The 21982-nt window shown below is 41.1% G+C and overlaps 1 protein-coding gene across 1 annotated transcript in view; it reads left to right on the forward strand.

The window, feature by feature from the left end:
• The first annotated feature begins 606 nt into the window (after positions 1 to 606).
• The window catches only part of peli1b (pellino E3 ubiquitin protein ligase 1b), a 51427-nt gene continuing 30051 nt past the window's right edge, over positions 607 to 21982 (forward strand). The window contains exon 1 of the mRNA XM_012872831.3: positions 607 to 883. The gene's annotated coding sequence lies outside the window, so the exon portion shown is untranslated. The remainder of the gene's footprint in view (positions 884 to 21982) is intronic.

Raw genomic sequence — 21982 nt, forward strand, 5'->3', positions numbered from 1 at the left:
GTGGCTATTCGAACAATAAATGGAGAGGTCATCAAAAATGCCTACAGTCCATAGAAAATTTGCAGGGCTAAAAAGATGTGTGACAAATTAGGCCAACAAAACCTTACTCGGTTACACCAGTTCTATCAGGGCAAATGGGCCAAAATTCGAATGTGGCAAACCTGTGGAAGGATGAGGGAAATGGTATATTTGTGTCCCCTTAAAAGTAGGAATTTGGAGAATAATTGTCTAAAAATCAAATAAAGTTAAATAAAGGTTTTTTTAATGTATAATTTGGCCGATAACAGGCCATGCTGCAAATCTTATAATTTCAGTGTTTCAAACGTAGAGATAAGTTAAAACCTTAAAAGAAAAAAAAACACACAAAAACAACACATAACACGTGAAGGTATCTGTGGATGATCAAACCAACTCTAGCTCTATAAATCTTATAATAATTTAGTTTTCTCCCTGGCAAGCACAGATTCCGAGTTCCTGGTGTCCCTGAACGCGGCGGCAGCCTGGTTGCCTTGCTGAGCTTAGAATACTACAGCTCCCAGCATCCTTTGCCGGGCTGTCCTCCTGATGCGCACGCTCACAGAGGCAGAGAACGACTCCGCTCTGTGTTTACGTTGAGATGCTCACAACAAAGGACAGCGCAACACGGAGAGGCTGCTCTCTAACATAACGCACCGCGGGCGCACATTTCTCCAAAGCTTCGCTCATTTTTACTGCGAAGAGAGGCCAACAAATAATAATTATATATATTATAATAATAAAACATTGCCTTCCGCTTTTTTTTTTATTACGTGGTTTATAATTTCTGGCTAACGAGCTCAGATAGGCGGAGAAATTAATGTGAAATCTCCTTCGGAGCGCCAAGGACTTCATCATCCGTATCGCAGTAAGTATACGCTGAATTATCCTGGTAAAGATAACAGGCGCGGCGGTGTAGGAGCGACCCGTTTATCCCTCTGTGTTTTCTGAGCGTCACCTGCTTTGTCCAGCCAGCCTCTTACCTCATTTGGTAATGTCCTATCACTCTGCTGGGAAGTCATCAGGCAGCGCTGCAGCTGCAAACAACTCGCCTCTGATAAGTGTTTTCTCCACAGAGACGCATGCATGAGCATGCACCTGCTTTGATTGGTGCTTTTTAAATATATATATATATATATATATATATATATATATAATTTTTATTTTATTTTTTTGCAGAGGTGAAGCTTTTATATGTTTATGTTATTGGCCGGGTTTGCGCCATATATGCATCCTTTGCACCGGGCGATCTGTGAACCTTCTGCAGGAACCAAAGCAAATGCTTCCCTCAGCCTGCTTCAGTCTGTCCTGGTTTGTGACTGAAGCTGGTAGACCTTCCAAGAAGGAGGGCCGTGTTGTATTTGGATTGCCTGCTTGTTATGAAGCTGATTGTTTACTCGTCTAGGATTGCATAAAATATTGGTGCTACCCCTTTATCCAGCACTGAATTTCAATGAAGCAATTAGGGCGACCGAAGTAAAGTAGCTGTAGGATGTCAGTGCGTGCTCAGAGCATTGTACACAGGAGGATGCAGTGGTTATCTGATAACTTCTTTTGAAGTAATTTGGGTTAAAAAGAAAAGATGCATGTTGCAGAACACATCCTGATAAAGGTTTGCGTTGCATTGGGGGAGAAATTATCTGCAGAGCTCTGAATAAAAAGGCTGCACAGGGAATCTAGTGATGCTTCTTTGAAAGATGAAGGAAGTTGAGCGGAGTTTATTTAATTTTTTTTTTTGCAGAAGTTTAGCATTTCATCTAATGAGAATTTTAAGGGCGACGGGCTCAGGTCCCGATGTCTGTTGTGTAGGTGTTGCTCAAACACACGTTTGCACATTTTTGGGAGGGCGTGTTTCCCGCAGGCCTCTTTGCGGATCGCCTCCATGGTCGGTGCGGGGAGTCTCAATTTCAGGGAGGAAACTCGAGTCGGTGGTGTCAGTGCGGGCGTTCAGAGGGAGGGAGAGCTTGGATGTCCCAATGGAGGCTCAACGCTGCCCTGTATCCTTAGTAACCCTGTCTGTTGGGACACAGACGAGCCTCCCGGTCCTGACATGGTCCGAACTGGCCACGAGAAAAAAAAAAAAAAAACACATTCCTTCTCCCATTTAGTCAGTTTTATTTCAATACATTTAACGTTTCAGCTTTGTCCAATTACAACTTCAAAATTTATTGCACTTTATTAGGATTTAGTGACAGAAAACTCTCAAGCTCGGTAAGGAGCGTCGCACTCAGAGGCCAAGAGGTCGTTGGCCACTCTGGAAGAGCTGCAAAACTCCACGGCTCAGGTGGTAGAAGCTGTCGACAAGGTAACTATTAGTCTTGCACTACTGAAATAGTTTAAAGAAAGCCAGATGAAGTCCTGTTTTAGGTTTACCACAGGCCATAGGGACGGGGCAGGCATGTGGAAGGGAGGTGCTGTGGTCAGATGAGACCAAGATGCAGACCAGATTCAGCTACATTTGCTGAATCCCCGCTCAGACGGATGAAACGCGGGATCAGCTTTCTCCGTCTACAGAATCCTATGAAGATGAACCATTTGGTGTCTGCTGTGTTTCTGTCGGCGCGTTCTTCGTTCACTGACAGTTATGAAAAACATCTACTCGGTGGATTAAAAGCAACCTGTTGGAAGTTCCAGGTACATAAAAGAATGGACCATTACGTGAAACCTAATCAGGTTTTTGATCTTTACATCCACGCCCTGGAGCCAGCGCCTTGCGTGGTAGTGACGTTATCGTGGACTGTAGCGCTCATACGCGCTCGTCAAAGAGCTTTTTGGTCTCCGCATTCAGCTACGATGACAGACTTGATGTGCGTGCACTGGGCCGCAGCAGCTGATAGCGGGTCATTTTCCCTGTAAATTGTGTAAAGTGAGCAATAACCTCTACTGTTTTTTAAAAGAACACATGTTAAAGCAACAGTAAAGAGTTGCAGGGTCGTATTTTTTTTGTTGCTGAACTGATTTAGGTGGCGTTTGTTGTGCGAGGGTTTTGCAGTAATCTCTGGGTGTGCATGTGCCTGCGCTCTGAGGCTGCTTGTCGGAGCGCTGGTTGTAATCGTGCACGCAGCTGAGCAGCAGCTTTTCTCCCGCTGAGTTTAGAGAAGCTTGGCTCGCTGCGCCCGGCCCGGCCCGGCTTTACTCTCCGCCGGGCCGGGGAGCAGGCTGAAGTTTGTGCAGGGGGAGATTACGTCTGTCATGGAAAGTGGGTCAGACGGTGGGCACGACTTTATAGCCTTGTTTCTGTTCAAGGTGGTGAAGGAAAGAGGAGTCAGGGGTGGGAGGGTTGGGGGGGGGGGGACCATTAAACCACCAGTCCTTTTTCCATAACGTCGCTCCAGGAGCCTCCTCATGTTCTCCCTGTGTTGTAACTCCCTGTACTGTACGTTCTCTGACTAAACATTCGCGAGATGGTTCAGTGATGTGGGGGGGGGGGGGCTCAGCTGGATGCTTCAGGGAGAGCGGGTGCCTTTATCTGACTTTATAAGCCCTGAAAAGAAAGAGGAAAATATTCCCCCAGACACAAAATATAATTTCTGTTCAACAGAAAACGTAGAGAAAGGGATAAATTAACGCCGCCCGTGATCAGATGTCGAGGATCTGTGATGCTGTGGGCCTTTTTTCTCCTCCGAAGGCCCCAGTGACATCGCTGCAGCACATGGCATCCTGATTTCTTTAAAAAAAAAATCAGGAGATTCTAACAGTCTGTGAGTGGGTCTTTTAGCGAGGTAATCATACTAAATGTATGGTTTTAATCAGAGCAGAAATGCGTCAATAGACACAAAATAAACTTTATTTCAAGATAACCACGGTTGCCAGACTGAAATCCTACAGGAAACCCAGGGGAGTCGATCCAGAGAGGTTGTGCTTAGAAGAACGGTCAGATTCTTCTCGCTGAATCCTCCAACTTTGTGAAATGTTCTCAGAGAAAAACCAAGTGCTGGCCCGTTTGCAGAAGGCACCCCTGCTGGCAGTACCAAGTATTTACAGAATGGGTGCCAATGATTAGGATTTTGTCCAAAACAATAATTTAAAATCGATGACTTTTTCCCCCTGCTGAATAAATGTACCCAAATTGAAGGCGGGATTTTCTTCCATTTTTTTTACTGTGACATTATGCTGCTGCATTCGGAAATGGGGTTTATTTTAAGGAGTGCCACTAAATGTGCTAGACACTATATGTGTCAACAAGAACATCATTTAAACATGGACAAAATAGTAATCTATGCAAAACTATGCAGATGCTAAACCTTACATATTAGTCTCCTGTTTCTTTCCATGCCTTATTTTGCTTATTTGCATACAGCGCGATGTTACTATTGGATAGGATGCATTCCTCACACTGCAGATGCTAATTTGGTATATTTTTAGCACAGCTCAGGTCAAAATATCTAAAGATAAAAGGTTTTACCTGTAGGTTATTTAAGGAGCAAGTTATCCGGCTTATGTAAGACAGATTTGGATAGAAAATCAGCCTTTTTTTTTTCTTTTCAGACTCAAACTGTTTCTGTGGGGACCCTCACTTTCTATTCGAATCATCAGATTTTGTTTTCTACAGAAACAGCTGAGACAGTGCTGCTCAGGTTGTGCAAAATAAGGTTGTGAGATCGTTGAGATGTCATCTCTGTGGTTTCCTTGTTTCGCTGTATGTTAGAATGGCCTAGTGGTATTTAGCTCCCAAAAAAAAAAAAACAAAAAAAAACCAAATGTGCAGACACATTTTCTTAGGCACGGCCTGCATTTCTCAAAGCCCCTGTGATCATGCTCGATAACCATTTCCTGCCTCTCTCCCCAACCTTCCTGTGTCAAATGAGCTTGAGTGAACGCTGCTAATCAGTCTCTCACACAGATTGGTTGAGTGTGGAGCTTGTTGACGTTGTGGCTTCCCCGCTGAGTGCTGCTGCTTCTGCTAATGCACAAAGACACTGAGCTGTAATGCCTAAACAAACCCATAAATTAGTCAACCAAGCAAATGCTCAGAGAATGGCTCTTATCATTTAGCTTCCAAGGATTCCAAGGAGTTTCGTGTAATATTTTAATATAGTAGTGATCAATATTTCTCCAGGCTTTCAGGAGGAAAGTTTCTTAGGACATTAGCTGTGTTTCCATCAATGTTTTTTTTATTCACATTTTTAAGTATCACCTTAAAAAAGGTTGAGGGAAACGGTCAAATTTGAAATAACTCGTAAACAGTTTTTACGCTCACTTGAGGTGGTTTTTGGATTTAGCGAAGAAGAGTTAATGCACAAAACCGGAGATGGAAACACATTTGCAGAATAAGTTCTGATGTAGCAAATATTTACCTCACATGACAGATCAGCTGTTTCCGCTGTCAATGTCCTCGCGGATATTTCCATTACATGGACAGAATTGCATTTCTTTCTATACGTTTCAGGACTGCAAGTAACATCAACGCTAGCTGACATGAAAGAATAATTACGACTTCCCGGATAGCAGCATGTTTCTTCAAATCTCTCTCCTTTTTTTCTCAGATGTGTGCTCCATGCTAGTTTGCAACTTCTACCTCCTGTTTATTACAGTCTTGCATAATGTCAACTTCTGACTAAATTACGTTTTGTGTAGCCTGGTTAATTCCCTCCAAACCAGTAGATGGAAACATGCCTAATTTGCATTTTCTTTTCTGCAACATTTTAAAGGTTCGCTCAAAATTTGCATGACTATTGGATGGAAACATGGGTATTGGCTGTTTTTTTTTTTTATTTTTTTTTATTTTACTAATTTTCAGTTCAGTATATGACTTGTTAAGTCTTAATCTCGGCAGCTCCTCCAGAGTTGTGATCGTCCTTTTGGGTGCTTCTCTGCTTAATGTTCTCCTTGCTGAGTCAGATAGGTGGATATCCATAATGCTCTTTGTACTCTAGTGTTGTCTAACAAACCTTGGAAACAGCTGGGTTTATACCGAGAGTAAATTACACAAGGGTGTACCATATTTACTAGAGGATTTCCAAAACAATTGGTTGCACTGAATTGTGTTTAGTGGTGTCAGAGTAAAGGGGGCTGAAAGTTCTTCAGAGATGATATATGCAAACAGATTATTAAAGCAAAGGTTCATTTTAAGGCCCTGTTTACACAACTTTTCATGAAAATGGAACAGTTTGGTTGTGTTTGTACTTTTCATTAACATGACAACAATAGATGTCCAGCCCAGAAAACAGATTTTTGTACACATGCAAATTTTGAGTTTCAAAGAACATAGCATCGACTAGTGGCAATAAGAGGGAATTACACCAATTTCAGGTCTCTTCTGTTGCTCTGTAGACAGAGATTGCAATTAGAACGTTGTCGTCTAAATGTGTTAACAGGAATGGGAAATAAACCCCTTTTTCAATGGATTGTTGTCATGTAAACGGGGACTAAGTCCCACTAAAACTTAGTAAACGGAGAATGAAGTCATTCATCTTAGTTGAAATATTTTGCATTCACTCTCAGAGTTTTCTGTAATCCTTTAAAGTGGTCCTGATCAATAGTTCTTCAGGCATCTTGGATGTCTTTCAAAGTTTTCCTTTGTACTTTGGCTGCCTTTTAACTTAATTTCAATGCAGCGCTAGACCCATTTGTTAAACTACCATCTCTGACCTATGAGTAATCCAAACATAAACACGCTCAAAGGGATCAATTAGTGTTACTTGTGTTTGTAACTCAGAAAAGAACCAACGCTAAATTGGAGGTTTGGAAATTTAAGTAGTAGCCTGTCAGAAAGATGCAATTTGTTCAAACCAAGAATCACAATCCCAAGGAGCAATAAGGTGAAAACTTATCAACATATTATCTACAGAGAAATGATGCCCCTCTTGGGTCCTGTGTCAGACCCTACCTGGATTTCTTTTCCTATGTTTGATAAAGGCATGACTTTCAGATGCTGCTTATCATATGTTGTTTTGTAAAGCTTGCCAGTTGTTTAGGTTGATCATTTCTAAAAGCAGGGAGCCAAAAAGAAAAACTTTGGAAGCCTTTCTGAATACCTGGTGAACTATAAACTTCTTTAAAATATCTTAATATCATCTCTAGCCTGAAAACAATTAATTATGGGTCACTAACATAGCATTATGTCCACACATATGAACACTTTCGGTTTGAGTTGTTTTAAACTGCTAAATTGTGGCATAATATTCTCTACACTTTAGCTGTTTATATTTTCAAAACCCGTAATGTTAAAGGACATCAGTTTACTACATTTAAAGCTATAGTTGGTAATCCTGTTCAGAAACACTTTTTGTTGTACTGGGTAAAATGGTCCATCCTGAAAGTAGTAAATACATTATGTATTCACAAAAAGGAGCTTTAAAATCAATCTCTGTGGGAGCTGCACGCTGCAGTGTAAAAACTATAACCAATCTCTGCCGTTCAATCCGAAGGGCATGGATTTGTCAGAGTTTTATTGCTGCTCTCACCCATAGACGTTGTATACTCTCCCCCTCTGGTGTTCAAGTTCAGGGAGTATCGCCTTATCTATTGGTTGTCCCACATTTAAATCATTCTGACGCGTTCACAAAACACCAGTGTCCGTGCTCTTTTCTTCCTGGTCTCTGCTTGCTGGCTGCACATGTGCACTTCTGGTGTTTATGTATCTGGTTAGCTTAGTGGCTAGGCTAGCGGTTAGCCGTTTTCTGTAGCTCTGCTGCTCTCACTGTAGACTTTGAACATGGCTGAGAATCAAAAGAAGCAAACTGCATTCTTGTTTATGAGAAGAAGAGGAAGACCTCAGTAGAAAGAAATAAGACCAGAGTGGATTTGGGAGATTTATTTCATGCGATCCCCCTGAAGAGCGGAAGAGCGATGTAAGACGGTCTTGCGCATGTATTCAAAACGGACTTGAGGAAACTTCCGGAAAAATCGCAGACTCTAGCTTTAAGGTAGCTATTTCTGAAAATAACTTCAGAGAACCTCACGTCAAAAATTCCAACCTAACCCGTTAATTGGGCTTCAGTCAGCTTGAGAGTTTCATGGCCTTTTTGTAGCCAATCTTTTTGTAGCTTGAATGGTTTAATCAGAAAAGAGCTGAATGATTAGTTTTGTGTAGCAAAGCAAGCTAGTTCGGAGTTTCGAGTCAACTATGCTGAGGATCAAATGGCAGGACTTTCTGTCAGTGAAGACTACAGAACCAAGTAAGCTGAAAAAGTCCTGCTGGGGCTGATGTATCTGACCTTCTTAAAAAAAAAATCTCAATGCAAGATAAAATTAAACTTCCTCACCAAAATGAACTTGCCCATTCTTCCCATGACCTAGTGAAAGGAAATGACAGAAAAACAATGACGTAACTGTAAGAGTAGTTAGTTATAGGTCAAATCTCTGGGAAGAAAAGTTATCTAATTACAGATAAAACTGATGGTTGCTTGTATCATTTAAAATAATAAATGTTTTTTAAAGAAAAAGTTGCAATACCCTATTCCTGAATAGTAAGGTTGGTCCATTTGGCTTAAATAACTTCAGCAAGATGCTTCATGCATTTTATATTGCTTAAATGTTTTTATATTGTTAGAAACATATATAAAATGTATCCAAATAGGGTAGAAAGACACAACAGCTATCCCATTTTTTTCAACTTCAGCTATAAATAGGGTATATTATTCAACACAGTTGAATGTGTCCTCTTGAATCTCTCAGACCGATGAGAATTGGCTAAATGTCGAGGTGAAACAAAGCAGAGTAGTAGAAGAACACAGCAATCACTGTCACATCCATCTAATACACAATATCATCTCAAGCTTTTCCTAAGAGACAGCAAAGGGGTATCACGGGTGTCTGTTTCAGTGATTTCAACCATAAAACACTAAGAACTGTGCAGAGAATCAATGAATCTGTATTTAGAAAGGTTTGTCAGACTGTAAGAACAGACTCTCACACACAGCGCTGCCGCTTGCTTTCAGGCCGGTCATAGTGCATATTTTAAACTGTCTAAAGATGACGCTTGGCCTTGTAAGCGGTGCTGTGGGACATATATGTGCTTGTATCATGTGTAAACTCAAGCATCCCATGTTATTGATATTTGTTAGAGAAGCTTTGCAACATGCAGCCACTCACTGTAAGTTGATGCTTGATTCGCATCTATAAGACTGGAGAAAATAAGCCTTCGAAGTCAGAGATTTTTCACGCTCACCATTGCAATGTTCACGACATGCACCAGGGTCTGAAGGCATGCAACTTACAGGCACCTGGGCGCTTCTTCTGCGCTGTAACAGTGTTATGATTTTTGCTTGTGCCGATCCAAGACCTTGCTTCTTTTCGTCATGTCCAACAAGACCATTAGTTGTATGTGTACAGTATACAGCAGTCTGCGTTCTGCCTTCTGAATCATTGATGAGGCTGTAATTCGAACACCAACCCGCCCTGCCGTCTGTCATCAGATCGTCTCCTCCAGGCGCAGCTCTCAGGAAAACCAGTGGGTCGTTCTTTCAAAGAACCGACTAGGGAAACCAGCCCCGGAAACTGCAATCAGAAACTCTTTGTTACAAGATGGACACGTTACAAAAGACTCACTCTCTCTGAAACATTTAGAGTAAATTGCGTCTCATCTTTGGGTTATATCCAGACATGAACTATAAATGCTCACATTTTCTCCATGAACCCCCTTCTCCCTCTGTTCCATTTAGTCCAAACATCACGGTATCTGTGCTAATGGTCAAGGGGTTTTGGTAAATGGAATTGCAGCTCAAGAATGTAAAGTAAAATCCATCACTGTGATTTTTAAAAACGGTTTTTCCTTTGTTGGAAATATTTGGCACACAACAAGAAGAATAAAGTGCAACCAGAGTCGAACCCAACCAAGACCAACCAGGGTTCACAAGCTGCGAGCTGCCACCCTCATCTGCCTTTAACACAAACATAAACCCAAAACATGAACAAAATCAGGCTGGAAAGTCATTATCGGCTTTTAAGTAATGAAGCTTCAAGTTTTAAAATGTCCCCTGAGCTCCAACAACACTGATGTAATGTAATGTATAAACAGTATTTAAGAAAAAATGGAAAAAAATATATATACATATATGAATAATCACATATTTTAAACAAGGAAGAATTTATTATTCTATGGCTTCAAACACAATGTAAAACGCATATGTGGCCACGGAAGTGATTGGAACACCTGATTTAGATTATTTGGATGGATTAGTGGATACTTTTGACAGTACAGTGTATAATTGGTCACAGGTTCACAATCAAACACCAAGCCATGCAGACTGTTTCCACAATCATTTGTGAAATAATGGGTCACTCTCAGGAGCTCAGTGGACTCCAGCGTGGTTCTGTGACCGGATGTCACTTTTGCAACAAGTCTACTAGTGAAATTTCCTCACTCCTAAATATTCTACAGTGAGCTGTCAGTGGTTTTATAACAAAGTGGAAACAACTGGGAACGACAGCAGCTCAGCCACGCAGCGTTAACTTGCGTAAACTGAACGAGCAGAGGCAGTGGATGCTGAAGTGCATGGTGCGTAGAGGTCACCAACTTTCTGCAGAATCAAACGCTACAGACCTCCAAACTCCATGTCGTCTTCAGGTTAGCTAAAGAGCAGAGAGTAGAGAGCTTCATGGAATTGGTCTCTGTGGCCAAGCAGCTTCATCCAAGCCATACATCACTAAGTGCAAAGCAAAGCGTCAGATGCAGTGGTGTAAAGCACGCCGCCACTAGACTCTAGAGCAGTGGAGACACGTTCTCTGGACTGACGAATCACGGTTCTCCATCTGGTAATCTGATGAACGAGTCTGGGTTTGGCGGTTGCCAGGAGAACGGTACTCATCTGACTGTGCCACGTGTAAAATTTGGTGATGGCCGTTCCTCTTCCAGCATGACTGTGAACCAGAGCACAAAGCGAGGTCCATAAAGACATGGATGAGAGAGTTTGGTGTGGATGACCTTGACTGGCCGGCACAGAGTCCTGACTTCAGCCCACAGAACACCTTTGGGATGAATTAGAGCGGAGACTTAAGAGTCAGGCCTTCTCATCACAGCATTGTATTGTGTTTGGTTTGGTGCTCCATATGGCTTGGAGATTGTTTCCCAGATGTTGTTTATTCTCACAATGAGCTTTGTGTCTATTTTTTCCTGACAGTAGAGAAAGGTGCAGGGAGTATGCCAGCATGATGAATAGTTTACTTTGTTTTATGGAATAAACTTGTATTGTGTTTTTTTTGTGCTTCTCTTCCAAATATCTACAACGTTATTCATAGAGAAACAGAAATAGAACCACAAATGTTTTTAATAACTCTTTCCGAAGCGGAGGAAAGGAAATAATTAGATGACATTAGTCACGAGTCAGATTCACCTCTTTGCTCCACTAATTTAGCCTCTGACATCTGCTCTCATCCACTCAGCTTTCCCTCAGTCTGAAGTTGAACACCCACCTCCTCTAACAGGGAACCCTGTCTTGGTGGTGTCCTGTTCATGATCCTGGACACTGTGGAGATGCCAGTGCCACGGTGGCTCCAGAGCAACCGGTAGTTTGTTATGAAGAGTTAATTTAATGCCCAGCAGGAATTTGGCGCCAAAGGGTCTGACTCCAGTCTGTCTTTTTAGGACTGGTGGGTGGAGATAAGACTAGTGACACTGAGCGTTGGGAAAGGCCTTGTCCTGGTTGAATTAAGTTGAGGTTAAAGATGTCTATTTCAGAGCAGCACCGATGGGTTACTCTGGGCTATAAGACTCCAGGCAGCTTTTGATGCCACTGTTACAACCTTCACATCAGCTTTCAGCGCTGCGGCTCGGGTTTACATTCCTCACCTTGTTCCTAATGTCCAAGTCCTTCTCCTGACCTGCTCGACATATTTCATGTCTAGTGGTTCACAGTTGACGAGAATATTGTTGTGGCAACGCTTCCAGGGGTCAAGTTCCTGGAATCTGGCCCAACTGGGTCCGTTTTAATGTTTCTTCTTCTGAAAGGTCTTTTTAACGTTTTTTGTCCTTGGACTCTGGCTGCTTTTCCCTTAATTTTCTGACCCTTTTCAGAGGATTGTTTTTTTGCTTATGGCTTTTAACTCTGACCTATTCAGATACACAAGGGCTCCTAAACACCAAGGATAAACTAGTGTGAACTGATTTTAAATACTATCTTTAGGCACTTTGTTACAAGCAGCTTTTCACAAAGCCCAAATTGTGTTCCCATTTATTCAACAGAATCTCTGAAAAAATACAGAGTATAAAAGTTTGATGAACCTTTGAGTCTCTGCTGGTTTTTCCTTTTAAAACGTATTTTTCAGATCCTGTTTATGTGCTAGAGAAAGCTCATTTCAGGCCTGACACTTGCCCTTAACTTGTCCACTTTCCTCACATCTTCAGCGCGCACCGAGCACTTTGGTCTCATATTGATGCACAGAGAAAATAATAACTTTGAAAGACCTTCAGAAATCATGAAAATGTACTGAGGACATTTCTTAATAATACCCAGGTTTGATTCTTTGGAAGGAAATACATTGAAAGGAAAGGCGGTTTGAAACATTTGTACAGCGCATAGAGTAACTGTTTTGGCAATAGCATGTGTAGATATGTTTTTCTTGTTTCTGGGAGTTTATGAGATCCCTGGTGTGGCCTAATGGCTGTCCCAAAGAGCCCTGATTCCACTGACTGTGGATTTCCTGTAAAACTATGTTTTCATTAAAGTCGGGGAATTTAGCCCCTCAACGCATAAACATGACAAATGATGTAAGGCTAATTGAATTCTTAGTTGCCCTTGTGGAGAACATGTGCTTACCATCATGAGCGAACAGGATGTGCATCACTCATTTCCCTGAAATCAACCATTTTATTAACTTTTACATTTATGGCATTTGACTTTCTGATGAGTAACAGCTTTGCTCAACTTTCAGACAGAACGGCATCAGTCCACTGTTGACAGATTTGTGCATGTGGCGGTTAATGAATTGTCCTTTAGACTTTAAGCGGCTTCTCATGGTAGAATATAAAGTCTAGACATAGGACACCATCATGAATGCTAGAAGCTGCTTTGATATGTATTTTATGTTTTCTGACATTCAGTAGACTGATAGTTCTCAAGCTTTTTACTATAAGAAGCACCTCAGTATTTTAACAAGAGTTCAGTTTTTGTTATAAAAACAAAACAAAAACTCTGCAAGGATGTGATTTAATTCTATTTTTTTTATCAAAATTTGAAATTTCCAAGTTTGAAGTCGAGAAAACAATGAAAACATACAGAAAGTAGGGATGATGAATGGGAAGAAAGTTTCAGGACCAAATCTGTCCTCAATTTCCAATATGGGCGCCCTGCGTGTGAAAGTTTGCAATGGTTGCAATAAAAGGAACAGTTTATTGGTATTTTTGACTATTTGTATCTCATTAAGTCTTTTACACACAGTGCTAGCGAAGCTAGCTAACACTATAGCGACATGTTGCTAAAGTGTTTGAAAGCACAGAATACAGAGAAATGGGTCTAATGCATTGCTAGTAGAAAGTAGCTCGGTCATTGAGTGTATATTGGTCGCTGCTCTTTGGAGCCGACAACACGCAGCACACGAGAAAATGAACATTAACAGTTAAGATTATGTGGGAGTAGCTTTTGACGCATCACGAGGGATAGTCATTTTATTAGCTTGCGCTCCCCTCACTTTGTTTTGGTATCATTGCAGTGCGCGTGGTTCTGTGTTTCAGTGAAGTATCTTTAAGGTGGAATGTTGTATCTAAAGACCAATCCATATCGCTAAAACAATGATTCTCAACGACTCTTGATGGTCAGAGATCTTTTGCGGTTATAGTTGGAATGAGCTTCGTAATTAGCTTCACCTTTTCTGACTTAGTCAGAATCTTTAGCATCGCTGTTTTAATGAAGTTCTGGTTTCCCGTGGCAGGAAACATCCGCTGTTTTCCTTCCAATTCTGGGTCAAAACCTGTAATCTAGTTCGTCCTGAAAAGAGATTTGCTCTTAATTTCACACATCTGGCATATGACAGATGTTTTCTAAATGATTTTCTTTTCTTCACCATAAACACAAGATAATCAAGTTTTGATGTTTGTTAATCGGGTCAGAATCACCCTTGTCCGCATCTCTATGTAATCCCCCCACCCCACCACCACCCTGTTATAGTGCGAATGAGGACTACACTTTTACTAGTTTTAACAGATTATCTTTTTGATCATTATAAAGTATTAGTTGTGTTGCATTGTCAGTGTTTAATATTTTAAGCCTATAGTAAGAAGAAAAATCTCGAGGCACTGTGAAACGTCCCGTTTAGTCTCCAGTGTTCTCCAAAACTAATGTTGATCCCTGTCGGTCCACATTTCCTCTTCTCTTTCAACCCATGTCTAATCAGACTTATGTAGCTGATCTCTGTGTCTATCGCAGTGCAAATAGAAGACCTCTTATAGCCGCACATTCAGAGGCACAGTAGAGACCACCTCCGGGGACCAGTGAGGATGAGAGGAGAGAGCGTGTCCGAGAGTGGGCAGGGAATTGGGACTTCCTGTGTGCATCGACACGCTGGCTCGGCGTAAATCACCTCTGAGCAGACTGAGCTCCAGGGAGAAATGTTGGCTTTAGGGTTAGGCTTTCAGAATCATGTGACGATAATCTAAAAATGATGATGTTTTTTAAATCAGTTTTTCATTTCTTGCTGCTGCACAGCAACACGTCAGGACTTCACACTTAGATTTGTGTCCCTAATTAAGTCTTATCAGTCTGTGTACACCAGGCGGACCTTCAGGAGTTTAATTCACGCTCCATTTATTTTCTGTAACCCTGCATGAGCAAGCACGTTTTCTTCATAAATTGCTCTGCCGATCTAAGGTTTCTTTGGATCAGAAACTGCTGTATACTGTACCAGCTCACCCTAAGACTGTACATCTGATGTGGGAGTGAAAATGAGTCTGATCGTGTCTCTGTGGATTTAAGACTGTCCCTATTTAAAGACAGCCGAACCCATAAAACATCTCTATATGCAAAGATGAGGAAAATTGGATTTTAAAAATGTAGGAGGTGTTGCAGCCTTGCTTCTGAGATCCAATTCACACCAGTAAAAGAAACCGTGAGCAGGATGAAGAATTAACACAAGATGTTTGCCAGAAACAGATTTGAAATGTTCGGTTTGGCAGAGAACCACCTGTTCTGATGGTAAGAGCTGAAAAAGGGTCATCATTTCTTTATTCTTTATCGCCAGCATCATTGTCCTTTTGGATAACGTGCGCAACATACCAGAAAGTGAAGGTCATATATCTCCATAATACCAAAAACAAAAAAAAACAAATGCTACATGGTAAAAGAGGTCCTTTTCTTTCATTCTTTGAGTTTCGTTCCATATATACCTTTTCTTTCTGGCAGAACGAGCTGCTACTGTGTCAAACACTTCATCACAGTAGCTCATAAAAAAAATAGTGTTCTCACACATTTTAGTGTTGAAGAAACAGCCAGCAGCAAGCATGTGACAAAGTAACAGGCTTTTTTTTTTTTTTTTTTATAATTGTGATCATTTCTGCCTGGAAAATCCTACTAAAATAAATCCAGGGGTGAAAAGACACTTGCCAATTACCACTATTAAGATATACAGAGGATTTAAATAGAACCGGTTTTAAAAGCTACTAAAATGTTACGTACAGAGTAAAGCAAAGCTGCAGCTCCCTCACCTGTTGCTGTGCACTGACAGTCAGCTGGCTCACAGCCGCCGCTCTTATTCAGGCACCGCTTTATAAATATACAGCTGGTGAACTACGAGCAGCAGCTCTGGCTATCAGAGCAGATAGCACGACTAATCAAGCAGCGAATATCAGCTCTTCTACCCGTTTTAATCTATGAAGAACTTGAAAAAGGTCTATTTTTTCAGTTTAATAAAAGATAAAAATATATATATAAAAAAAGAAAATGAGAATTGGGAAACTACTACTTTATTCTATACCTTTATTGAAATAGCCATAAATATATGGTTGTTGTAAGTACATTATACTAGTATAAAATTATTATTGTTTCCTGTAGCAGCAGTAGGAATACTTGTTTTTCAGTTAAAATAAATAAATAAAAGGATACATTTTTCCTTTAAGTCAGAATATCCCGAGCCTTTTGTGAAGCTGCACCTATCAGGCTTTCCCTCGCTAATACCGATTTTGTCAGATTTTAATTTCCTTCCTATAGATTCACAACACTTAAGGAGAAAAACATGTATTTCGTCTTCTTTGAATGAGATGCGCAGTTTAAACAAAACATGAAGGCATTAAAGATTATCACCATATATGCATTAAAGCACAGTTCTGACTTATCTGACTTTTATCAAACTCAAAAAAGCTATTTCAAATGACATCATACATTTTTTACATTTTAAATGGTGGGACTTCTCAGCTCCCATATATGGCCACATGACCGGTGCGTCTCTGGACTTTTCTAACGACACCTCTAAGATTTTCAGCTTAAATCGCTTGGAATGACTGCATAAAAAAATAGAGTAGTAAAACTAAAACAACATAAAAAAGTAGCATGACTCTTTATTCTCATAAATAATAATAATAAAATAAATGCTAATGTCAAGGCCTGTATCCAGACAACAGGCCCTGACACTCATCCTTTCTCCGTGTCTCGGGGGAAAATGAAGTCATTGACTGAGTGAGCTAAATCAAGAAGACAAAATGGAAGGTAAAAAAAAAAGGGGGGGAAAGAGGATCCGGCTTCAGGTTTGTCAGACCCACCTCATGGATCAGTTTCCGAGGCATCAGGAGTCTAATCTACCAAATGTGTAAAACAATCCCTCTCCCCTGACCCAGTGCTGCAACCCTACCCACAGACACAAGACCCAGAGAGTTGGAAATCTAGCTTGCATCAACACAAATCCTTACACACGTGCATTGTATCTAAAACTCTCTTCTTGTTTGCAGTGTGTACCGCCTCCCACGCTGAAATGGGAAGAAACTGCCCAACGGTTAATTGTAGGGTTTGCAACTCAAGTGTTGTTAGAGTTAAACTGTTTGAAAGACCAACACCAAGCATGAGGTTTGTGGTCAGACGGCGTAGGCCGTTAGCATGATGCGCTGCATAGTGCTCCATATTCAAGTCCTTTTGGAAAAATAGCTAAACCTATTCCAAGAAATTGTAGGAAGCCTTCTATTCCAAGTCCTCACACAGACGTCTGTCTCCCACATTCATAGAAACAGCTTTGTCCTCTTCCATTTGCATAACGTTCTATATAATATTCAACATTTGGCAACAGTCTGTTGTAGGTTTAGTTTTGTTGCTACAGATTAAAGTTTATTCTCTGATCACAAATAAAAAAAAAAATCACATATTTTCTGCTTTACTTGAGAACATGAGTTAGTTTTTAAGTCTAACTAACCATCAATGACGACAATGCCAGCTCTGCGCTTTAAGGCAGCAGCTATAACACGTCCAGAATTTGAAAGGCGGCACACTGGGATCGGCTGCTGCTTGACGCAGGAAGTTGAGGTTTTTGATTCGGGGCGCTGACGTAGGATGGGCTCGCTTCACTTGGAGCTCCTCTCCTCTGAACAACAAAAAAAAAGAAGCTTTAATTGGAGGTATTTTAAGTTAATTATAGATGGTTACGCCACCATTTAAGTTGTGAGCATTGGGTCTCTTTGTAGTCGTTTGCAAAGCTGTTTTATCTAAATATCCCCTCACTAATTAAACTATTTTGCAGCTTTAAAACTGGCAAACGGGAAAAGTTAGTTTAAACCTCTGGTTCTTTTTCCAGAGAACGAAAGACTGTTAATGTTACTGTAGAAAAGTCGTCGAACAGGAAAAGCTCAGCAAAGTAATGAAGCAGTTGATGTTTTTGAAGTCGGCTCCAATTATTGGTTTTTGTGAAGGTCTGACCTGCCCATTTAGGTCTGATTTCATTCTCAAACTAAACCTGACAGCGTAGATATGTTTGTTCATTCATTTCTGCTCTAATAATCATTTTGACATCATCATACATATTTATGGTAAATAAGTTTATTTAATCACATTAGGTTATTTTCTTCTCCTTCACTAGAAATCTGCAAATAATGACCTCCAGGTTATTGGATAGAGTTATTAACAGAAAAAAAACAAACAAATGAAAACAACGAGTGTGTGTCTCACTTCAGTGACCTTTTGCTCACTGGGTTTATTTTTTTCCCCAAAGAGTTTTTTTAATTCTCAGTGTTGTGAGGTTAAGCACGTGGAAATGCCTTTTTTCCCATAATGAGCAGGCTCACTTTTTGCACTTTACAAGTGGGACATGGTTCAAGTGGATTGGAGCTGCTTTCTGAGGGATTTTGAAAAAAGGGAGCTTTTGTTTAGGGTGACGTCCGTTCTCAGCGGGTGGTGGCAGCTGAGCACGCTCCTTTTCCTGACATTGAGCCTTTTTATGATCTGTTCAACCTCTGAATGTGTGGAAAATATGTGTGTGTGTGTGTGTGGGGGGGGGGGGGGGGACAGCAATTTCCTTAAGTATTAGCTTGACCTCTTTAGTTTTAGACATTTTGGTTTTCAATTCCAATTTTTAAGTATATTTCTTTTTGTTAATAGATTTTATTTAGCTGAATTTATTTTTGTTTGTCTTTTTTGTGTGCGTCTCCCATTTTATTTCAAGAAAACCGCCTTTAATCATTTACGATGTGTTTGGTGTAAACAGTTGTTGTTGTTTTTTTAGATTTACAGATGTTAAGTAATCTATCAGGAGTAATATTGGTTTGATTAAGGGTTACAGTCCGTCATATTTCATGAGAATCAAATAGGGATCTGAACCACAATCAGTCTAAATAGGCTGCAATACCAGAATACAATACGGGAATAAAATTTAATATACTTTAGATTTCAGGATATTTACGTCACATCAGGGATCTGCAGCCTGTGGCTCCGGGGCCACCTGTGGGTCTCTAGGACTCCACGGTGGCTCCTAATAACGTTTGCCAATAATGATGCAGTCTTTTGATACGCAAAAATTACACATTTTTCAGAATTATTAAACATGCAACTCAGGAAAAATGTGTATATGCTTTCGTTGTAAAAGTCCAAATTTTTCTTCTTAGTTTTAAAACAAAGGAAATTTATGAATTATGAATCATAAAGGCACATCTAAGTTTTGCAACTGCAGGCCAATTATATTTAGTCAAAGTGGGCATAAAGGGCAGTTAAGGTTGTTGATTCCTGTTACAAAGCCTGCAGAGCACATATGCCCACTTTTTCCTTCCCAGATGCAACAATCCTTAACATGATGTTATTACTATCTCAGTGAAAGCAGATTTTAAACTAATACCAGATGCTAAAATGTCACACACATTATCAAGAATCTTTGAAACTGAGATTTCTGATTACCATAACGCGTATGTGGCTCCATGAAGCTGTTAGAGAGACAGGAAAAAGCGTGTCTCGTGTTTTTTAATATAACGCAAAAAGCTGATGTGGGTGAGACTTTCTTACTACCAGATCCTGGCAGGAGAAAATAACTGCCAGTGAGATCATTCCTGAAATATTTATTTATCATCTTCCTGCAACACGGCCTCCTAAACAGCTGTCAAAAGAACAAGTCTGTAAGAGGACCTGTTGAATCACGCTAAAACCTTGAATTTCCATGTTGTTAGATGGGATATTCAGACACACTCCCGGCTGCGCTCCCAATCATTCAGCATTTATAAACTCTGCCTAACTATTTCCTTTCTGACCCGCACACGGTTCTGACGTCCAGAGCATTATATGCTGCTGTTCAGAGCCGCCCGTCGCTGCTGACGGCTGGGTCAGAAGAGACACAATGTTTGGAAGTCTGATTGGACATATCTGGACGGGAACGGGCCGCTCCGTCCTCTGCTTCCAGCTCTCTCTCCTCCTTTTTCCATTACACTTTGCTCTGTGATTGCCTTCAGTTCGCCCTGACTCACATCAGCAGAACACATGTTGGCCTTCCCGGACACGCGGACCTTTGCGGACCCATGATCTGTAGCGTAGCGGCGGAGAGCGCGTTTTTCACGTCCTGTTCTGTCCCTCATTGCCATGTTAGCAGCCTTGAAGGGAGCTGTGGGCAGGGGGGCCTGGGAATATGACGCTTTCCCTTCATATTGCGTAGAAGATGAAAAAAAATGTAGTAAAAGCCCTATCTTATCAACGGCTCGTAATAGCGGGAACAAAGCGGCAGTCGTGGGACGCAGAGATGAGAAGATTGCAGAGGAGGGCCGACGCAGACTTTCTGTTTTGGGAAAGCGGTTGCCGTGAGCTTTTGAAGCGCTTTCTGGCGCTCAGCAGCTGGGGAGCTTCAGAGCCTCGGTGTCGCTGCGACTCATGCCGGTGACATGAAAAGGTGCGAGATGCCTTAGAGCCGCAGTGTTTTGAGGATGTGGTGAAAGCCAGCAATACCGGGATGATTAGATATCTGTTGGGCTTATTCATAAAGGGCTCTGACAGAGATCACAGCAGCCACAAGTCCGGAGATGAGCTTGTTGTTTTTTCCTCCTTCAGATTTCTGCTTTTTTTTTTTTTTTTTTTTTACGCAACCGTCATCCGCCCTCAGCTTAGATTGTGCTAAATAATGCCAGATTTCAGCGCAGCACGCAGAACTTCAGTAGCTCCTTGAGTGATGTATTGAAACTGAAGTATATGAATTCATCACCAGCGCGTTTCTGCAGATGGTTAGGAGACGGCACCGATGCTCCAGTTAAGCTGTTTGTTTGCAGAAAGCAGTTTGCTGGAAACTTTGATTAAAGTAAGTGACAGATGCTGGGTCCAGCCGTAGAATCAATTCCAACCTTCGTGGCATTTAAAAGGAAATACTATGTACACGAAATTATAACTTTAAAGTTTGAACAAAGCAGATCAGAAACATTGTTATATTTAGTATTCTCATCCTGTGTTTTGTAGTTTTTACACAGCGACAAGCCCATTTCATCGTGAATCTATCTGCATGCCCTGTACACCAAACTAAAATCATCACCTCTGAACATCTGTAATTATTTATTAATCATCTGACCCACTTTAACATGAGGAAACGTTTCAGCGATGAAGACCAGAACCATGTTGGAGAGCTTCTCGTCTAACTATTGTTCTTGTCGTTTCTGTCGTTTCTTCCTTTCCTTGCAAACGTGTTGTGAAAATTAAAATTAATGATTTTGGGTGTGGACATATTTATTTTTTAAAGGTTTTTATCAGAGATGAGTTATTTTTTCCATTGAAGAAGTTTGATGTCTTTCTGTTTCTATGATAAAATTACCGCGGGTACAAAATCTAAACCAAATCGCACTTGTTGAAACTAAATGTCATAGTAGATGATCATGTTTTATACCAGAAACGCTGTTCTTATTTATGCGTGACTTTAGTGCCAAACATAGTTTAAAAGTCGTTGCACCACTGTTGACCTTTAAAGGTTTTGCTGAGTTTTATATGTGGGTTAACCCCAGCAAGTATCACAGCCCCCAATATTGAAAAAGCAATCACATTTGGTTTAAAGCTTATTTTACAATTAATTTTCATCCATCCATCCATCCATCCATCCATCCATCCATCCACCCGTCTTCTTCCGCTTATCCGGGGTCGGGTCGTGGGGGTAGCAGCTTCAGTAGGGAGGCCCAGACGTCCCTCTCCCCACCACTTGGGCCAGCTCCTCAAGAGGAATCCCAAGGCGTTCCCAGGAGCTCCTCACCCTATCTCTAAGGGAGAGCCCAGACACACTACGGAGAAAACTCATTTCAGCCGCTTGTATCCGGGATCTCGTTCTTTCGGTCACGACCCAAAGCTCGTGACCATAGATGAGGGTAGGAACGTAGATCGACCGGTAAATCGAGAGCTTCGCCTTTTGGCTCAGCTCTCTCTTCACTACAACGGGCCGGTACAGCTCCGTTAATTTTCACTTGAACCAAAAGCGTAAACCACAAGTTTTCTGCATGACAGACCGCAGATTTTGCTGTTTCACCAGCGCAAGAGTTTGTATTAGAGGAGCTCTTTCTCTAGGATCTTAATGAATTATTCTTAGAAATACATCAAGAAATTGTCTTGAGTTTATTTTTTCCAGGTTGACCCGCCCTGACTGGTGATGAGCCTGACAGCCTTCGGTGAGGAGGTTG

The sequence above is a fragment of the Fundulus heteroclitus genome, chromosome 22 (assembly GCF_011125445.2).
Source record: "Fundulus heteroclitus isolate FHET01 chromosome 22, MU-UCD_Fhet_4.1, whole genome shotgun sequence".
Classification (NCBI taxonomy): domain Eukaryota; kingdom Metazoa; phylum Chordata; class Actinopteri; order Cyprinodontiformes; family Fundulidae; genus Fundulus; species Fundulus heteroclitus.